Below are 20,426 nucleotides of genomic sequence, written 5' to 3' on the forward strand. Positions count from 1 at the left end.
GCTGGTGTGGTGGGAATTTGGCAGGCAGAGGGAAATCTAGTCCTCCTTGCTCCTCTAAATCTACTGTTCTGTAGACGGAAGAGCCTAGAGAGATCCTTTCAATGTTTTTCCTTCTCTACCACAAAGGAGGAGGAAGGACATCCACCAGCAAGTTGAGCAGCATCTTTAGTGTCCTATTATGTCTTCATCTCATTAGATGGATCTTCCAAGGCTCAGAAGTTATTTAGGAGACAGTGAATAGCTCTGTTGTCTTTGTAGAGCCTGTCATTCCAGCTCAAAGCCACTTTCTGGCCCATTTGTACAATGGTGGAGTGTTTCTGGGAAAGGACCAGTTGAGGGGGCAGTGGTTTCCCCTCTTGTCCTCAGTGTATAGAAAAACCACAGCACCCAGCAGGATCTGGGAATTGGTCCCATGTTGCAGTCCTCCATCAATTTCCTAACTACTCCACCACCACCAAGGTCTAGTTCCATAGTGCCCAAGCAGGTTGCTTCTCCATAGAACAAAGTGTACTTGAGATATACTGAGTCATCTTGCCCACATTTTTAGTTAAGGCAATGCTTATAGCTCTTCCTTAACCAATTATCTGGAAGCAGAAAAAGAAATCAAGTAGTCTTTATAAAAGCCAGTTGCTGGGTACCAAATTCTGTGATATCCATTCCTCTTTTGGACATCTGAAATCAAAGTTGAAGGGAAACTTTATCTGAGTGGGTTGCTGTGAGTGGAGACTTATTTTTGGCTGGCATAATGAAGACATTTAGAAGACAATGAGTGTTTACAGGAGGAGTGATGGAGGCAGTCACGAAAGTGTGGGACCAGTGTGGATTTGGGGTTTTGAATAACATGTGGGTGACTGCTGACATTTGAGAACTTTTATCTGGGGTGGATTACAGATGTAGGAATTCAACGTGTAGGCATTTAATTGCCCATTTAGTAACACTAAATCAACATCTGATTCAATTTGGTGGGACAAAAAAATCCATACATTGATTAATTCTTTTAAGAAAGATACTGGAGGGTCACGTTGGTATGTATTTCTGGATATTAAGGAGTGTATATGGCTAATAAAAACCAACCTTTCTGAAAGAGTAGGACTTCAAAATTATGAGGGTTTTTTGCTACAGAGGAGGTTTCAGATCATGAGTCCATCTTAAATGCCACCCCAGGAAAGTTATTTAGAGAAATAATTTAAAGCCCTTCTTAAAAGTTGCTTTAACTATGAGAGATTGGATGTCACTAGGACATGCGCTGGGAAAGAGGAATCAGAGGTTTGGGTTCAAATCCCTGCTTGGTTACTACCTTGCTATGCAATGACAGTAAAATACAGAATCGTGGGCAATTGTATGTCACTGTTGGTACATGTGGGGTCAGAAAGTTTGGGTCCAGATCCTTGCTTATCACTTCTTAGCTGTGTTACCCACAAGCAAGTCAGAGAACCTTTCTGAACTTCAGTCTCCTCTTCTACAAAATGAGGATACTGATAGTAAATACAAGCTTTACAACCTTTACCATATTGTCATAAGAATGAAATGAGGGAGATGGAAATGCCTCAGGTAGGTAATACAACTACAATATGAAATGCTGGCACAGACTCCCAAGTTGGTGTTGCTATGTGGTTCTAGTTCCAATTGAGGAATCTTTAAAACCTTGAAATGTATCAAGGTCTTTTGCTATTGTTGCTCATACCAAACCAGACTAACTCTGATCCTAGGCAAAAGGAAAAGCTTTGTCTGTTGCCATTTGCCCATGATGGGGGTGGTAATCCAGAGGACATGACCGCCACTTGACCCGTGAGCAGGATCTGCGCAAAGTCTCCTCAGCCCCTGCCCTGTCCTTGGAATGTACATTCTGCCCATGTTCCCACAGTGAGAACTGTTCCAAGGACATAGCCTTGAGAGCGTAAACTGTTGTTGAGACCATCTGGACCAAATACGTGAGTGAACCCAGTTAAGGCCTCTTTATGAATGTCTAAGATTAGGCAGGTAGATGTGGAAATCAACTTGTCTCACAGGCACCCAAGACAAGCCTTGTAAGTAAGTTTCCTTGCTTATTAAAACTGCCACCCACCAATCTGGAGTGATCTGCCTTCTGTCTTTAGTCTCTCCTTACCCTCCATACAATGGGGCCAGTTTGTGAACCAAAACTGCACCAGAGTGCCTTGAAATTTTTCAAAAGGGGAAAGGATTTCTAATGAAGGAGACTTGACGGATGCAGGCACTAGGTATCAGTAGAAGTTATTTGTGATTGTATCAACTAGCTCTTGAATTCCAAAGTGGTACAGTGAATGATGCCAGGACCAGTTTTCCAGTTAGCGTAAGGGCTAGGGAAAGGGAATCTTCCTCATTACTCTCTCCACAGATAACTGTGATGTCCTTAACCATAAAGACAGCACCAGCTGCACCAGATCCACAGCCTTAAATCTTTTTAATGCATATACTCTTGCCTTGTATCTCCCTCTGCTAAAGTGTAAGCTCCTTGAAGACAGGCACGTGACTTACTCCTTAGCAAGAAAGCATGTAGCAAATGAGGATAAAATCCTTGATTTGGAGCTAGAAAAACCAAGTTCAAATCTCATCTCCAAAATTCATTAGTTGTAAGAGACAAGGCACAAAGCTTTTAAACCCCCTTTGAGCCTTATTCCCTGCTTTCGTATAATGGGAGTCTCCAACAGCGTGGTTTTGTTTAAATCTACTTAGTATTGGTACCATGTGCTGGGATATATATGCTTGGTGCTTTGTATTTATTCATAAAGTCTTACAACTCAGTGAGATATAATATTATTATGTCCATTTTGCAGGGATAATTATTTGCCATTTAACAGAAACACTAAAATGTCTTGGAGATTCTGTTGTTAGTTCTCTACTCTTTTCTATTTTGACTTATTCTGTGGGTATGTCATCTGTCCTCATGGCTTTACATACCAACTAGATGCCAGGACTTCCAACTTAATATATTAAGCCAAGGAATGCCTGGGTGGCTGTCGGTTAAGCATCTGACTCTTGTTTTTGACTCAAGTTATGATTTCAGGGTCATGGGATTGAGCCCCTGCTTGTTCCTCTCCCTCTGCTCCTCCCCTGCTCATGTGCTCACTCTCTCTCTAAAATAAATAAGTAAATAAAGTTCTTTAAAAAAAAATATATATATATATATATATATCAAGCCAAGGCTACTCCCTTGAACTTCAGACCCATATACCCAACCACCCACTCAGTATCTAATAGGCATCTGAACATGACCAAAACCAAGCTCCTGATATTTCCCCTAAATGTGCTTGTTTCCCAGTTACTCCTTGGTACTTGTTAATACTATTCTTTCAGTTGCTAAGGGCAGAGAACCTCGGAGTCATCCTCCAATGACCTCTTAGTCTGACCTACCACATTCAGTCCACAAAAAAAATAATTTTAGCTCTTCCTATGGCCCCTCTCTTCTGGGCTCCTACTGCTGCATGCTAGTCCAAGGCATCATCTCCTACCTGGATTATTACAAGAGCCTCCTGACCGAACTCCTTACTTACGACCTTGCCCCACGATAGTCTTCTCAACACAGCAGCCAGGGAAATGCCGTTGGAAGGTTAGGGTAGATGATGTGTCCCTTTGCTCTGTGCTCTTGATGGCTGCCCATCTTTTCAGAGGGAAATCCAGGTCCTCATGTGGTCTATGAGGGCTGACGTGATCTGCTGCCTCCTCATGGCCCCTCTGACCTCATCTACCAACCTTGCCCTCCTTGGTCCTTCTTCAGCTTCCTTACATCCTGGCTGATTCTCCAACATACCATCACATTTGCTTCTCAAAACCTCTGTGCTTGGTGCTCTCTCTGGCTGGAGTTTTCTGCTCTCACATATCCACATGGCTCCTTGCCTTGCTTCCTTCAGGCTTGTCTCAGACATTCTCATTGAGTTCTCTCTTGTCCTCTCTTCCTAGAGAACCAACCCTAAAACACCCTTCTCTATCACTTCCAACCTGATTTATCCTCCCTGATTTATCCTCCTCCTTAGCACACAGCATTGCCTAAAACATTGCATATTTCCTTTGTCTGCAGTCTGTCTTTCCCTCTAGAAGGAGAATGCCACAAGGGCAAATATGTCTTTTCTGTTTGTGGCTGTGTCCCCAGTGTCCAGAGCAGTGCCTGACACTTAGTAGGTGCTCAGTACATATTTCTGGAATCAATGAATAAAGGAAACCAAATCTCCTAGAGATTAAGAAATTGCTTGTGCTCCAAAAGGTTGAAATGGGCAGTAGTATCTGCAGTCTGAGACTTAAGGTCTCTCTGAGATGGGGACAGGCAGGATTCAGGCTCTTCTGGCTTGGGTCCATGTATTTCTGAAAGCCACGGAAGTGCTGTTCTTGCCAAAAAGTGTTTTTTAGAACTCTCTGCAAGGGTGCCCCAGTGAGTAAGACCTGCCAGGGTGCCCGGCACATAATAAGCTGACAATGCTAACTCCTGGGGTTCTGTGTATAACCCAAATTCATAGTCCTTGACATGGCCTGTCAGCTTCCACTGCCTTCGGTTCTAAATTTGTATGATCTTAGCATAATTAGCCCAGTTTTTGTCGTTCCACAACTGCTAAGTATGCAGTGGCTGTGGCGTGTTCTGGCTCCTCTTGGAAGCAGATGACATATCATGAAATATTTATTAAAAAAACAAGTGCAGGCATTCTTAATTATTACCACTGACTGCTTTCCTCTCAAAGTCCAGGAGAGTCGAGTCTGCACAACAGAACTGCTTGAATATGATAATTTCCTTTTGATCTTTAATTTTCCTCCTATGCATTTGGGTACATTTTATGGTTACTTTGAAAAGCTCCACTCAGCCTCACTGGCTGCTTGTTTATTGTCCCCAATCTGCAATGTCTTTTGTTTCATCATTTACATTTCTTAGCCTGTTTCAGATGAATAAATATTGCCCCAACTGCTCTAGCTTAATAAAACTATTATTGCTCATTAACTCTCTGTGCTAGAATTAGCTGGAAAATATGCACTGGGGTTGTTTCCTGTTTTTGTATGTTAGTAGTAAAAAAAAAATCATTTCATTCTCTGGGATCTCTGAAGTTTATTCTTGGCAGTGGAGAGACAGATCTCTGGACACAAGTTGGTGACTCGAGGTCATTGCTACAGAGGACCTGCTTGTTATTCAAAGGGATCACCAGTTCTTGGTTGGACAGGTAGAATTAGAAGGCAAATGGGTGTTTCAGCTTCTCACAGACATCCTAGAGCCCACAGGAGGAGAACGGAGTCATTAAAGCTGTTTGGTTTTGCTTTGCTTTCTCCTTTTCCTGGTCCTGGATCGCGCTTCTGTTTTCTCCCTATTTCTTTCCTTCTTTTTCACTTTCCCCACAGTTCCCTTCTCATGTGAATATCAGAAACTTCTTTAATGAATTTTCATCTGTAACTAAGCCCAGGGGCTGCCCATCTTCACAAAATGGAACCAGAGGGTGGAAATCCTATTCTGTGTGAGGATCATAAAATCATTAAGCATGTAACAACATTAAAAGAGGAACACACCATCTCTCGGGTTTCTTTTGACCTTTTTCAACTGTTCTAAGGCTGATTTTTTTGGGAGAAGACAAGGAAATTGGAATAGAAGGAAACTTTTGCACTAAGTTCTCAAAGTATTCATTTATTCTTATACTCTCCAGGGAAGGAGGTAGAAGCTAATTTTCTAATTCCCATTTCATAAATGGGAAAGCTGAGGAATGAGATGCTAAGATCTAAAAATTCAAGTGGAAACTGAGGGTAACGAGGGGGAGTATTTAATACATACAAAATAATACATATGTAATACAGTAAGGCATAAAATACGATAACAAAATGATACTGAGAATACACTATCCAACTCAAGAACCAGAGTAGTACTAATACTGTGGAATTCACATGTAGATAGCCCCACAGCTAACTACTATCCTAAATTTTGTGATTCTTATTCCTCTACTTTTTACAAAATAGTATTACTACATTTGTTTACATTTATAAATAATTTACTATTTCATTTTGGCTATTTTTAAGCCCTATAAAAGGGTAACATACTGCAGGTACTTTTGTGACTTACTTTTGTCCACTAATACAGCACAACCCCATCATTACCAATACATGTGATCCAAAGAATTCAAGCACATGAAATGTGGGATCACATTGCTTCCAGATTAGTGAAATGATGAAAGAAAGCCCAAAAAGCTAGTTGGCTAGGATTCTGGAAGTCCAGATGCAGAGTTCACATCCATCCTAGTCCTGACTCCTGGTAGCATTTGCCTGCTCCTGCTGATAACCAGTGGAGTGAGTTATGCAATCACTGTCACCATTTGGAGGGGAGCCACCAAGGAGAGTCAACTGACCTGCATTGGACTCGGACTAGAATGGTTTTAGGTCACTGAGATTTGAGTTATTTTTTAGAGTTTTAGCACCTTTGATTTTAGCCCCTTTCTACTCCAAATGACCTTTTTCAGATTTGTGCCTTCTTGGTCTCTCAATTGGCCTTAGTAGAGATTTGTTGACTTTACTAGTATTTTCAAATACCTGACTTTGGCTTAACGGATCATCTCTAATTGAGTGTTGTGTTTTTATTTCACTTAAAGATTCTTTTCCTTCCATTTTCCTTGAGTCTGTGTGGTCATTCTTTTTCTAATTCCTTTAATGTGTTTCTTAGCCCATTAATTTTCAGCCTTTCTTCTTTTCCTTTGTAAGAACCTAGAGCCACACATTTTCTTTAAGTACTGGTTTTGATCCATGCCACTAGTCTTGACTTATAGTTTTATAAGTCAGGATAGCCTAGATATGCTTCAGTAATAAACAGCTCCAAATTCTCATTTCGTTAAAGCAACAAAGGTTGTTTCTAACAAGTTCCCAGTTGATGCTGATGATGCTGATTCATAGACCACACTTTGAATAGCACTGCTTTAAACGTATTTCAAAATGAATCTTTCTCAAACAGCTCTTTGCTGTTTCAGGTCAAAGGAGGGAAATAAATGGCTTATTTGGAAAATCATGCATTTTCCCTAGCCTGTCTGAACCTTCTGGACAGCATATTATATACCTACTTCAGTGATACATCTCTGGATGGTTGTCAGCCCAGCCTGTGTTCCCCCAAAGAAACATCAATGCCTCCCTGACCTTGAAGTCACCACCAGGATATTGCGAGGCTCTCAGAATTCTTTAACACTAGGCTTTCAGAAGCCCCTTTTTGCCCACACTTGGTTGATGGATTTTTCTTCCAACATAGGAAAGAAGTCTCAGAGGGTGGATGTTATGATCCGTGGGTGATTCAGAGTTTGTTTAAGGCTCCAGTGAAAAAGATTTCAATTCTCACCCCAATGATCAAATGCTCATCTTCATTCAGAGAATTAGGATTCAGCCACAGCAATTACTTCAATTCAGGCACTCTCTTAGACAAGGCTGAGAAGCAGTCTATTTTCTAAATGTACTCATCTTGCGGCACTTTTCCCTGTTTCCTTGGGGCAATAAGAGAACCCCCTCCCCCATTCTGGCCTTAATTTTTAAAAAAATTCTTCCTTCCCTGAAAGCTACATTAAAGTTAGCCTGGATTGACTTACTCAGTGCTGGGACAAATTTAAAATTAGGCACTAGTGCTTGTGTTATTTATTTATTGCTGCATAAAATCAACCCAAAATCTAGTGACTTAATCAGCAATATTGATGTATTACCTCTCCTTATTTCTGTTGGTCAGATATTTGGAAAGGGATCAGAGGACTAGTTCTCCATTGAGTCTCTCATGTAGTTGCCATCTTACATTAGCTGGGTCTACATTCATCTGAAGGCTTGACTAGGGCTGAAGGACTCACTTCCAAGATGCCTCATTCATATGCATGGCAATTTGGTGCTGGCTGTAGACCGAGGGCTCTAGTTTCTCTGCAGGGCTGCTTCAGTAGTCTCAATCCATGGCAGCTAGCTTTCCCTGTGTGCATGATCCAAGAGAAGGGTGGAAGTTGCAATGTGTTTTATGTTCTAACCTTGGACATCACTGCCACTTTTACCATATTCTGTTGGTTGAGATACTTTAAAAAGTCTGTGCAGGTTCTAGGGGAGAGAACATCGACCCTACCTCCTGATGGAAGAATGTCAAAGTCACATTTTAAGACAAGCACATAAAATGGGACATATATTATCACAGCCAGTTTTAGAAAATTTATCTGCCGTAATGGCTAATTAAAATGTTAATGCATACGCCACAGTTGTAATTGTTGGAAACAAGAGTTTCCTAAATTTCCGTGGGCATGAGGCTTTACCACAAAGGCCTGAATACACAATGTTAGAAGTGGGATTGTCCCTTGCATCGTAATCTAGGATAGCAACAAGAAACTGCCTGAGAGATTTAGAAATGAGTGGGACATAGGACCTGACTTAGGAGGTCTCACAAGTGTGAAGAAAGGCAAAATATTAGCATTTACAGTTTGAGAATGTTCCCCTCTTTTCTCCTTCCTATGTTTGCTTGAATTAAAAGGTTCTAAGTGGGTTTTGCTTAGGGAAGCTATGACTTCGCAGACAGGCTCCTTGAGCTTCAAGGATACAGAGTTGGGGGAACAGGGCTGGGCGGGTGGGGTTGGAGTAAAGAGGGAAATGGGAAGTAGGAAGGAAAACATAAAGGTTTAGCCTTGAAAGGGTGAGCTGATCTACTTAACCAAAGTGAGTGAGGAAAAGAAAAGGAAACACTTTGGCCTGGGATGAAGGAGGAGTTGGGAGTTTAGTTTGATGGGTCCCTGCAAGATAGTTGTTAGCTGTGAGTGTAGGAGAAGAAGGAGGATTTGGGACTTTGTGATAGATTTAAGCAAAGAATGGGATTCTCTTTAAATTAATTTTGCCCACTGAGTTGTGCTTTTGGAACGGGATTCATCCCAAAGGCTGAACCACTGGGTGCTGGGGTTCAAGAACCCAGAAATTAAAATGTGTGGTGAAAGGTGTGATCTCTGAAGTCACATGGACCTGGGTATAAAACTTGGCTTATCAAATACTAACTGTGGGGCTTGTAGTGAACTATGCACCAACTCTTCTTTTTTAAGATTTTATTTATTTATTTTGACAGAGAGAGAGGCAGCAAGAGAGGGAACACAAGCAGGGGGAGTGGGAGAGGGAGAATCAGGCTTCCCGCTGAGCAGGGAGCCCAATGTGGGGCTCGATTCCAGGACCCTGGGATCATGCCCTGAGCCGAAGGCAGACGCTTAACGACTGAGCCACCCAGGCCCCCCTGTGCACCAACTCTTGGCCTCAGTTTTCTCCCTAGTCAAATGAGGTAATGCGTTTCTAAGTCTTCTCTATTAAAATGCTAAGTCTTCTCTGGCATTTTAAATACTAGGCCTGATGCAGCCCGAGATCTTATGACTTCCTGCAGTTTGGCATCTAGGCAAAATCAGGGCTTTGAAGAAGAGTCCCTGAAACAGAATAATAAGAGGAGTCGCTTAAAATAGAGGTTCTCCAGCAAATCCAGGGCACAGGACTCTTCATTTAAGACAATTAAAGCTTTCAGCCCTTGCTGTGGAAACTGGGGCATTCTACCTGGCTCCTCAGCTCCTATTTGGCATATCATTCGGATCAGGGAGGAAAATAAATTGTAGAAGAATCAAGTAGAATTCTTAAAAAAAAAAAAACAAAACAAATAAACAAAAAACCATGTAAACTATGATATGTCCTCATTAGGTTTGAACTCTTCTTTAGGGATATTTAAAGTGAATGTAAAGGTGGAAACTAAGGCAAAATATCAGCTTTCTCCTAAAACTTATTTCAGTTGGAAAATACTCAGAGATTTATTTTTCTTTTTACTTAAGTCTTCATTAAGTGGATTTTTCCCCCTCTCTGCTATGCAGGGGAAGAATTTCGATATGATTCATACACAATTTGAAATTATTTTTAAAGATTCTGTATTTTTCCTATCATTTTCCTCACCCATAGGGTTATACTTGAATTGAGAGTCTTAGGTTGCCGACAGTTAAGTAATGATCATAATTGAATATGAAAAACCTGCCATATTCCTCTTTTACCCTCAAGTCGGTTATTTCTTCCTTCTCTTCTTCCTATCCTTCTTTCTCTGGGCACCATCTTCATGACCATCATCTCCACCACTTTTTAAGCCCATCACAATGCTTAGAACTTTTCATGTATTCTCTCATCTGATTTTCATGGCAACTCTCTGAGTCTTCTGTTATTAGCTCCAATTTAGAGGCAGGAAATATAAACCCAGCATGATTAATTAACCTGTCCAAGGTCCCACAGCCAGCAAGATGGCAGAGCTAGGATTTCCTGATGCCAGCAGAGTTCTCTTGTAACATGCAAAATACTTCATTTATCTTTCAACTCCACCACTAGCACTGTTCACTGACTTTTTTCCTCCCCAAACACACCAACTAACGCTTTTCAAGAACTCCTGTATAAAATAACAAGTTGATTATCATTGCCTTCCTGTTTTAAAAAATTTAGACTTTATTTATTTAAACTTTATTTATAGTTTAAGTTTTACAGAAAATTGGCGAGAATGTACAGAGAATTCACATGTTTCTTTTCTGCCCAGTTTCCATTATTATTAACATCCTGCCTCAGTGTGATATATTTGTGACAATTGATGAACCAAAATTGACACATTATTAATTAGAAACTGTAGTTTCCATTAGAGTTCTGTGTGGTACAGTTCTGTACATTCTGACAAATGCATTGTCATTTATCCTCCATTACGGTATCATACGGAATATTTTCACTGACCTAAAAATCTCCTTACTTCCTGCGCCCCGATCCCTGAGCCCCTGGCAACCACTGATATTTTCACTGTCTCTATAGTTTTGCTTTTTCGAAGTGTCGTATGACTGGAATCAAATAGTATGTGGCCTTCTCAGACTAGATCCTTTCCACTGAGCAAATCACATTAGGAAGTTTCTAAGCTTTGTGAGAAGGAAGAGAGGCAACCCCTTCCGCACTTGCTTATATCCCAAGTAATCAGACTCACTGCTTCTGCTTGTGCTCTCAACGTGGGAGAAAAGGCATTACCGGAGAATAAATGTAGAGAGTTAGTGGAGTAGTCTGTCTGTGAGATGGAGCTGCTCTATGCCCATGGGCCACCAGAACTGAGGTGTGGAGAAAAGATGAGAACGGGGTGTTCAGATTTAGTGGAGACTACATACGTCGAGGGCAAACCGGCTGTGTCGAAGGGATGTACCTTGATGGCACCGGCAAGGAAATATGGGCAAATCCGGTGAAAAATAATCAATAGCAGGGAAGGGGGTATTGGGTTTGAGTATCACACCGAGCTGGCCTTTCGGAGCCTGCACAGCATCCTGTGACTCTTCAGGTGCCATGCGCTGTCACCTTTCATGAGACAGAGAAAGGAAAGAGGAATCTAGTCAATGTGGCAAAGGGACACTCACATTCAGAAGCGGTCATTCCTGCCCACAAAGAGAATAGCCAATTCTTCATGGTGCTGAGACAGAAGGACACACACAAACTTTAGTTTATCTCCTACCCTGCCCCAGAGCAGATGAGCAAAGGCAGGGTTTGGGATGGGATGCAAGGTGTGTGAAACACCCGCTTCACTCCAAATTTCTGGTCCCCAAGTCTAAGCCTGTGTTGGGGGAGAGGAAGACCCTTTAAGCTGAATAGACTATTGGATTGAAGATAGGAAGGACTGAATCTCAACTTACGTGAGACTAACTGAATAATTAAAAATGACTGGAGGGTCATGGAGTTGAAATGAGAGATATTAAAAGAGCTTCTCTATAATGAAAAAGGTGAGATTTGACAAAGGACAGTTAGTAACAAATAAAGAAAAAATGAAAAAATGAAACTCATGTTTATAACTCAGGGAATTGAGACTGTGATCAGACTGACTCCATATAATAATTCACGTTGGTATAGTGCCTTCTAGTTTAAAAAATGCTCTTATATCTTTTGCTCCATTGCTCCTTTTAGAAACCCTGAGAGAAAAATAGGACGAATATTATTTCCGATTTCTAAGATGAGAAAACTAATGTTTCAAGTGAAGAAGTGACCTGACCAAAGCTACATGGTCATTAAACAGCTAACCCATTATTAATGTCCAGGCTGTCTGACTTCCCTTCTGTTTTCCTGACTACCATGATATATTAAGAAAACAACTTTAGAATTCAGATGAATCACTCATGTAAAGAAATTGGTGGATTCAAAGGAAATGTTGCAAATGGGTAGAGAATGAAGGAAAAATGAGAGTGTTTCAAATAGTGAGATCTGTGGTCCAGAGGCATTCAAATCTCCTGGGTATGAATCTACTAAAACTTCACATTTTCAGGGTTCACCTTCAGACCTTTTGAATCAGAATTTGGGGGGCCCGACATTCTACCTGTTTAACAAACTCTCTCAATGATTCTTACTCATTCCAAGGGTTAAGAATCACTGACACTAAGCCTTCCTGTTTCTCCAGCTCTTTTTCCTTAGATCTTGCTGAGAATCAGACCTGGTATTTTGATAATACTTTAGGACATTTATCTCATTTAATCTGCAAAACTACTCAGCGAGATAGGTGCTATAATCCCCATTTCACAGTTAAGAGAAGGGAGTCACAGACATTCAAATAATTTGTTCAAGGTCATATCATCAGTAGGCAGAAGAGCTAGAATCCAAACCCAGGCTCACCCAAACTCATGAGCCTACAAGTTGAACTTTTAGGCTCCACGGTCTCTTTGTTCCTGTTCTGCTTTCACATTGCCTGGATGTTATAAGCCCTCTGATTCTAGCAAAACATATTGCTCTCTCCTGTCTGGGGGAAACAAGAGTCAAACATATCCAGAGTCACGCAGCTTAACGGAGGTTAGATAAGCTCATTTTTCAGTCCTACAAAAGTCATCAGAAGATTGCTTTTAAGGGATGTTGTTTACACACTGATTTAGCTCTCAATAATTTATTAATCTATTAATATCTCTCCTTTTTTCAATTTTATTCTCAGAGGAAGCAGCCAAGTTTTCTCTTAGGGTGTGTTTTAGTGTGAGGATGTGGAGTATAGGATTGTTAATGGGTTTTCCATTATTGCTCGAGATTTTGCACCCTGAGAATATCAAAAGCTGGAGGAGGAGATGCTGGGGCAGGAAGTGGAAAAAGAGCCCAACCAGGGCCTTTTCTCATCTCTCTTCTGAAGCATCCATTCAGCAAGAAATCCTCTGAAGTTCAGTATTTCCTTCCCCAGCGCCTGATTCAGACTCATGTCCCTTTATGCCTGTGACTTAGCCTCATAACTCCAGGTGTCCCCTGGAAGCTCTCGTCCATGTTCACGGACCATATAGAGAACCCTTCCCAGGTACTCAATAGAAGGGGCTGAATATAGGGATCTAGGGGTAATGAGCTCTGTCGTGGGAATCTTCTCACATTGTCACACTGTGCACTTTTAATATATTATGTATATTTAATATATTTATAGATGTTATAATTTGAATACATGACAATTTCATTTGTCATTTATATCTCAATATAGGTGATCTAGTTATGGAGATGTTGAAAGAACTGAGAGTGAACAGGGAAAGGCAGGTCAGCCCAGAATTTAACAATTACAGGAAGGTGCTGCTATGGCTAGACCAGGAGAGAGTAAGAGAGGGGATGGTGTTAGAATTCAGGGGTCAGGGATGCCTGGGTAGAGCTGGAAGCTGGAGGAGGAGCTGGCCCAGGGGACTACATGGCTGAGACTGTCAGATGAAAGGTGGAGTCTGGAGAAGGTGCTACTCACTGTAAGCTGGAGCTAACACCGAGTTTTCCCAAAGGGAATGACGAACACAGAGGGAATGTGAACCTAGCAGGAACTTGGAATATGCCGGATATACAGCCACTGACAAGATGCTGTATGGAGGGGAATTATACTGCCTGCTCCTTTCTTCCTGCCCTCCAGTCTGTCAACATTGCCTCCCATTGGATGAACCTGGCCAGAAACGAGTTAGCAAAGGAGTGTGAGAATTGAAGTTTGCAGCCACCGACTTCCTGTGGTACAAAGCAGAACAGAGAAAGTGTAGGAATGGATCTGAGAGCAACCAGACAAATGATCAGCACAGGCACCAAAGGGAAATGACAGGTGAGTGACATCACCAATACAGCTTACAGAGGACCACGAAGTCTGGAAACACTGAAGAATATATGCAATACATGGTTTATTGATATTACATTATAATACATGTGTTCAGGGACATTAAGCAACATGTTCAATGTTTTGACCCTCATTAGTAGTACATAGTTCAGTGAACTATGGAAATTGCCACAGTAATGGTACATTAATGCATTTCCATCAATTCCTGTGCAGGCGTCTGAGATCAGTTGCTTCCCACGAATTGTGCCTCTGATTTCCATTGCGTAAGCCTGCATCGTTAGCATATCCCAAAAGAACTGTGTTCAATCTGTTTTTTTTTAATCATCTATGTTTCCATCTGCCTCCTATACTTTAACTTGTTTAATTAGCTACCGTTAAACGTTAAACTTCATCTCCAGTTTATTCCAGAGAGAAATATGAGCTAAGCTGCCACAAAGTAAACTTTTTCCATTCTCACATGCCCGATTTCCCGACAAGCAACTGAGGCCCTAGTGGTCAGGATGCACTGAAGAAATAGATCAACGGGGTTCTTGGCTGCATGCCACAATTCATTTCAGAGTGGTGGATTGCCATGTCGAAATCTAGAAATGCTATCCACCGGCTCATAAGAAATCAAGAAATATGAGAAGCGCCCCTGGAGGATCACAGTTTGAACAGTAAGAAAGGATTTGAAGTTTATTCCTTACGGACCTAGAAATGAAAGTTCGGGGAAAGAGGAATGTTGTCAGGTTATTAGGTCAGAAGTTAATCTTAGAATCTTCAGAGACCACGCATGATGGACAGGGCCTGGGAACTATTTTCTCTTCCACCTTCTTATCTAAATTATTAGTCTCAACACTCACTTTTTTGTCCAAGGTTTCCCACTCATTACTGCGTCCCACTTTTCTTAGTAACAAGTCTTGTAAAGCCTTCTTACGCCTTTGTTTCGGTCTAGGTGTCTTGCTCATTCGCCAGTATGCGACTTTATTTCAGATCCACATTTACTCTTGCCTTCTTCACTGCAGTAGCTTCCAACTGGGCCCCGGTTTTGACTCATTAATTTACTTAATAAATCTTCCAATTTTTATTTCCATATGGTAGCTAGAGTGATATTTCTAAAATCCTGGTCTAATCCTCTAACTCCTTGGTTAAAACTAATAGTTGTCCATTTTCCTATTAACTGACATCCATTAAGACTTGCCATCGAACACAGAAAAAAAAGCTATTAACTTTTCAGCACGGTGTACGAGACCATTCCTGATCTGACTTCCACCTGACTTTATAGCTCCTCTCCTGCAGTTCCTCTGTATTCAAGGATCTTGTCATTCTAAGGAACAGAACCTGCCTGAAAAGAGTTCAGGTGTGGATACAACAATTTTCAACATCTCTTTTGGTCTTCAGCATTGTTTATCATACATTTCCGGTCCTTTACCTTCGTAGTACATGGTGGGCGTTGTATTTCCCCTGGTATCTAAATGGGTCTGTACGGCTAGTTCTGGCCAGTGTGTTTTACGTGGTTGTGATGTGGGCCACTTCCAGACTGAAACACTTAATCTTTGTTGCAAGACTTTCCACAGGGTTTGACAGTGCTCGGCATGGTGGCTATTGTGTCAGCCTTCTTCCCTGAGTAAGGAGACTTGGCCCAAAGCTCCAAGGGGAGGGGCAATATCTTGTTATAAGCTTCTGAGTTTTGGTGATGGTTATTACTATAGTGCAGGGTTGGCAGACCTTTTCTATAAAAGCTTTGCAGACCACATAGGTAGTTGATTCTTCTCCATTTCCTTCTTTATGACACTTAAAATTGTAAAAACAATTCTTAGTTCAGGCTATCCAAAAACAGACCCTAGGCAAGATTGTCCCAAGGGGTGTAGCTTGCCATCCCCTGCTATAATGTGACCTGGTGTGTTTTGACTAATACAAAAGACAGGAAACAGAATACATGTGGTTCTTTAATCACTGCCTTTTCCCATGAGTCTGTTCAGTTCTTGCTTACCTCTGAACAGGCTTCCTCTCCTTTCTTGCCTTGCACATGGCCTCATATAGTCACCACAGATGGCTTAATATGACTGCCCTTGTCTCAACTTTTCAGCTCAAGTATCTCTGGTCAGTTAGTTCAAGTTCTCTGAAGACCATCTGACTGGTTACTTAGCAACCATGTACTGGGTAAGGTATCCATCTTTGACCCAATCAGCATGAGCTGAGCCGGTTGCAGGCATACAGAACTACCCTTTCCCGAGCAGAGGTGGGGACAGTCTCTCTAGAAGAGACCATGAACTGCGGATGTTTATAGATGTTTCTAATAGAGTACTCTAACATTTGTATAGACCATTTCCCCTCCCCTTGTTTGGTATAGGTGGTCCATGTTTCTTTTCCCTGCTGTTCACCTGGCAATCTTCAACCATTTCTCATGATTCAGCCTCAGTATCACCTCCTCTGTGAGGTCTTTCAGTAACCATTAACATCACCTCATGTCTGCCATTCAGCTCACTAGTCAAAGTTAGGTGCTTCTCCTCTGTAATCCTATCGTACTTACGTAAACATACCAAATCAACATAATGTAATGATTACATGTATTCGTTAAATTAAAAGGGGCTCAATTGGGGCGACTGGATGGCCCAGTCGGTTGAGTGTTCTGCTCTTGGTTTCGGCTCAGGTCTTGATCTCAGGGTCCCGGAATCGAGCCCCACATCAGGCTCCACACTCAGCAGGGATTCTGCTTGAGGATTTCTCTCCCTCTCTCTCTGTCCTTCTCCTCCACCCCCACTCATGCACACTCTCTCTCTCTCTCAAATAAGGAAATCTTTAAAATGGGGGGGTGGTGCTTGATTTAATGGAAGAGAGCATAGTTTATTCATTATCATAACAGCTTTTAATTTTCTGAGGAGGTAGGTAGATAGGATAATTCCTATCATCCCATATTTAGATTTGTCTTTGGCAACCGCAGCTGTGGTCCTCGGCTATAGAGAGTCAATGAATTTACACTTTTCTTTAGTGGAACATAATTTTATGTTTCTTAAAAACTAGTTTTCAGAAGTACAGAAATTGCAAAATCTATAGCCAGTGCAGTGTAAAACGTAGCTACCAAATAAAATTCTAGCCTGAAGGTTAACAAGAATTAGGGTAACTGGTGCCTGTAGCCTAAATCCACATGACGTGTTTTTTGTTTGTTTGTTTGTTTGTTTGTTTTGCCTCCAGTGCAGTGCAACATAACAGCCTTTTAAGGGACTTGGGATATAACTTCAGTTACCAAACCGCCACCAGCTGGCTTAACGTTAATAAAACATCAAGCTGCTAAATATGTCATGCATTTCTGTTCCAGCAGTTACTATGTATACGGAGTGCTTACTGTTTCTGGAATGTGGGCCAAAAGTAAATAGAACAATATGCATAAAATATTTATTCATCTTAAATTATTATTTGACAACACATGGATCCCATACTGTCACCTTTTAAACATTTAGAAACTTTTTTTTAACATGTAATGCCATTTAAAAGCAAGAGTTGCCTTGCTTCAGGTCACTGAAAATTTGAAAATGCCAAAGTTTACGACCTAGGAACTCTTGTTAGGCATTTCAGTCAAAATGGTCAGTATCAGTCAGAGGATAATCAGTTGTTGGCTGATGGTGGACACAGTTTACTCATAGATTAGCACATCCTTTTTCTTTAATAGGCAGTAAAGTGTTCTGTTTGAGTATTCTTTGATATTGCTTAGGAGAGTCAAGGGGTGAGAAAGAGGAAATAATGTAGAGTAGCCAGTAGTTATTTGGGGAAAAAGTAGTACACACGTTGCTGAGAGAATAGAGAGAAGGGAAAGGCACAAGAGGCAGGGGAAAGGTCCTTAGAGAGAATACAGATTAAGAAAAACAGGCCATCTTTTCAAAGAAATTGACCATCCACCCATACACTGACCCTCAGTCAGTGGCTGTTGGGCTTTGGGATGGTCCGATGTGCTACATGTCGTTCCTGTGACCAGGGACCCAAGAAACACACAAAGTCTGCCTTGGGCCACCCAGCCATTTTCCCCATGAGGTCCTCCCAAGAGATACATGCCTAGGGACGTTTACCAGTGACAGGGTAACTAGGTGTTATTGTATTTGAACCTAAATGCCAAGGCAGAGTTTTAGTAACACAGTTGACCAAATAGAAGTCTCCTTTCTCCAAAGCTGGTTAGGCCCAATCAACCTCAGATAAAGCAGGTTGTGAGGATGGCTCTGACTCTCTGCTCCATGTCCCCAAATGCTCAAAGACTCTGGTTCACTTACCATGAGATAAGTGATGGCCAATGACTACCAACAACGGGCAGTGTTGCTGGATCAAGCTGGACTAGGTTCCCTTCCAAAGCCACTGAGCAGGAAGGAAAGAGAGCATCTAAGGAGGGACTGAGAAATGGCAGGCCCTGTAGGAAAAGCTCTAGGCTCTTACCTACCCTCTGGGGACAAGAAAGAAAGAGAAGCCAGGCCCACATATGACGTGACCTTTATCCCCTCTGAAAGTAGACCCGTCAACATCCTTAAATTTCAGCAAATCTTCCCTTCTTGGGAGGCCAAGTTTCTTGCTACTGATCTTAAAAATTAGGAATCAGATTAAGTAGGCATGAGAAAGGAAGGAAATAGTCTTGACTCTCTAGAGACCAATCATGCCTCACTTTATTGGTCATACAAACATACTGTGGACAGGATAGACTAGTGTCTACTAAGTGCAATAGACAGGTCCTCCCTGACCTTTGTCAATTTCCATTGAACAAAACTTGTCAATTGCTTATAAACCTCTGGCCCTTGGATCCTAAATAGTAACGATATTTCAGACTTTGACCAAATTCCTGGCCCTGGTATGACCATTCTTTTTTATCCTACCCCCTTTATCTTACTGGTCTTCTTGCTGCCTGCTGCCTGCTGCCTGCTGCCTGCCTGCCTGACCATGCAGAGATCCCTGACCTCTGTTTGAATGACCTCACATATTTCACTCAAGATTCTGATCCTTCATTTTTAAAATATTAGGCATCTGAGCAGGCCACATTTTCCTCTAGGAAAGCTTTTTGTTTCTTTTTAAACAACAACAGAAGAGCTATTTACAAGGAGCCAATTTAGTAACATTCATTTCCAAAGTCATTTTCGTTTTATAGGCTGTAAATAAATTTGCAAAATCATGTAACTTCATGGTAATAACATGACCTGGAAATTACAAGGTAATTAAACTCAAAGCATCAAAGAATAGTACTCCAAGAATAATTTACTTCTCCGTGCCAGGAGTCAAGATTTTTTGCTGCTAAGCACTAATGCAGAATGAATTAGTACTGAAAGTTCCAAGCTGCCACACTCCAGGAATTATGGGAGGCTGCCTCTGTAGCTGCCGGGTGTAATTGATGACCGCATGGAGAGGAAGCAGTAGCATTGTAAGAATGTTTGGAGATGACTTGTTACAAAAGTTTATTGTGATTTTAAAGTAAGTTCTGTGTTCCTGAAGAAAGTGAATGTGGGCATCAGGGTGGCCTATATAAAGAACTACTGCCCTCAAAGTCAGTGTTCAGTCAAACCTGGATGAATCTAAAAGTTTGAAACTGGAGGTGATAGTTTGATGGTACAGCTTGAATTTAATGATACTGTAGGAAAGTCCTAGAAGATATTTTTTTCTAGGGTAAAAACGGCAAGTATTCAGATCACAGTTTGGATTGTCCAATCTCAGTGGAAAAGAATCCAAAGCCAAGCATTTTTTCCTAAAACCTGAAGTCAACTTCCTGCCCCAAAGGCAGCTGGCCAGCAGACATGGTGGCCATCTTGATATAGACACTGTTGTCTTGGACCGTCCTTATCTGCCTCACCAGAAAGCTGGCACTGAAGAGGTCTTTCTTTCTGCTGAAAAGAAAGAGATAAAATTCTTGAGGTCACCTCCATATTATCTGCTTGGGCCTCCTGAGAAATGTTAAAGGGACCTACTGGTTTTCCAGCCTTCTGAAGAACTGGCATTGTCTATGGTGTGCTGTGGCTCAGATAAAGTGGCTGCAAACGCACTAGGAATAGAGTCAATGTTGCCGTCTATTTAAGACCTCGGGTTGGCTATATCTCAATCTCAGGTCACTTCTCTTCTCAAGGTTGCCCTCTCACATGATTTTGTTTCTTCTAAGCTCTGATTATCTTTCCTGAATCTTGCCTCTTCAGACCTAGGGAAAGTAACCATTCCACTCTTATTAACCCTGGGGTACTGTACTATTCCTTGTGGTTTCCTTACATCTGTCCACATCTTTCAAATATCCCCTTCGTTAAGCCCTCCTTGGATTGTCCTAATTTGAATTAACCATCTGTTTCCTGTTGGAATGATGACTGATATTCTTACTAATGTTTGGGGGGACTGGGTGTTAGTTAAATATTTGTCATTGAGATCTATTTTAATTGTTAACAGTATGTGAATATATATTTGTATGTGG

General features: G+C 41.4%; 1 long non-coding RNA gene across 4 annotated transcripts in view; it reads left to right on the forward strand.

The window, feature by feature from the left end:
• Positions 1 to 13,839: 13,839 nt before the first annotated feature.
• Positions 13,840 to 20,426, forward strand: part of LOC148108923 (uncharacterized) — a 184,298-nt gene continuing 177,711 nt past the window's right edge. For all 4 annotated transcript variants that reach the window (XR_015726640.1, XR_015726639.1, XR_015726638.1 and 1 more), the window contains exon 1: positions 13,840 to 14,014. This is a non-coding gene — a long non-coding RNA (uncharacterized LOC148108923). The remainder of the gene's footprint in view (positions 14,015 to 20,426) is intronic.

Source organism: Ursus americanus, chromosome 14 (assembly GCF_024610735.1).
Source record: "Ursus americanus isolate L20-20 chromosome 14, mUrsAme1.1.p, whole genome shotgun sequence".
In the NCBI taxonomy this organism is placed as follows: domain Eukaryota; kingdom Metazoa; phylum Chordata; class Mammalia; order Carnivora; family Ursidae; genus Ursus; species Ursus americanus.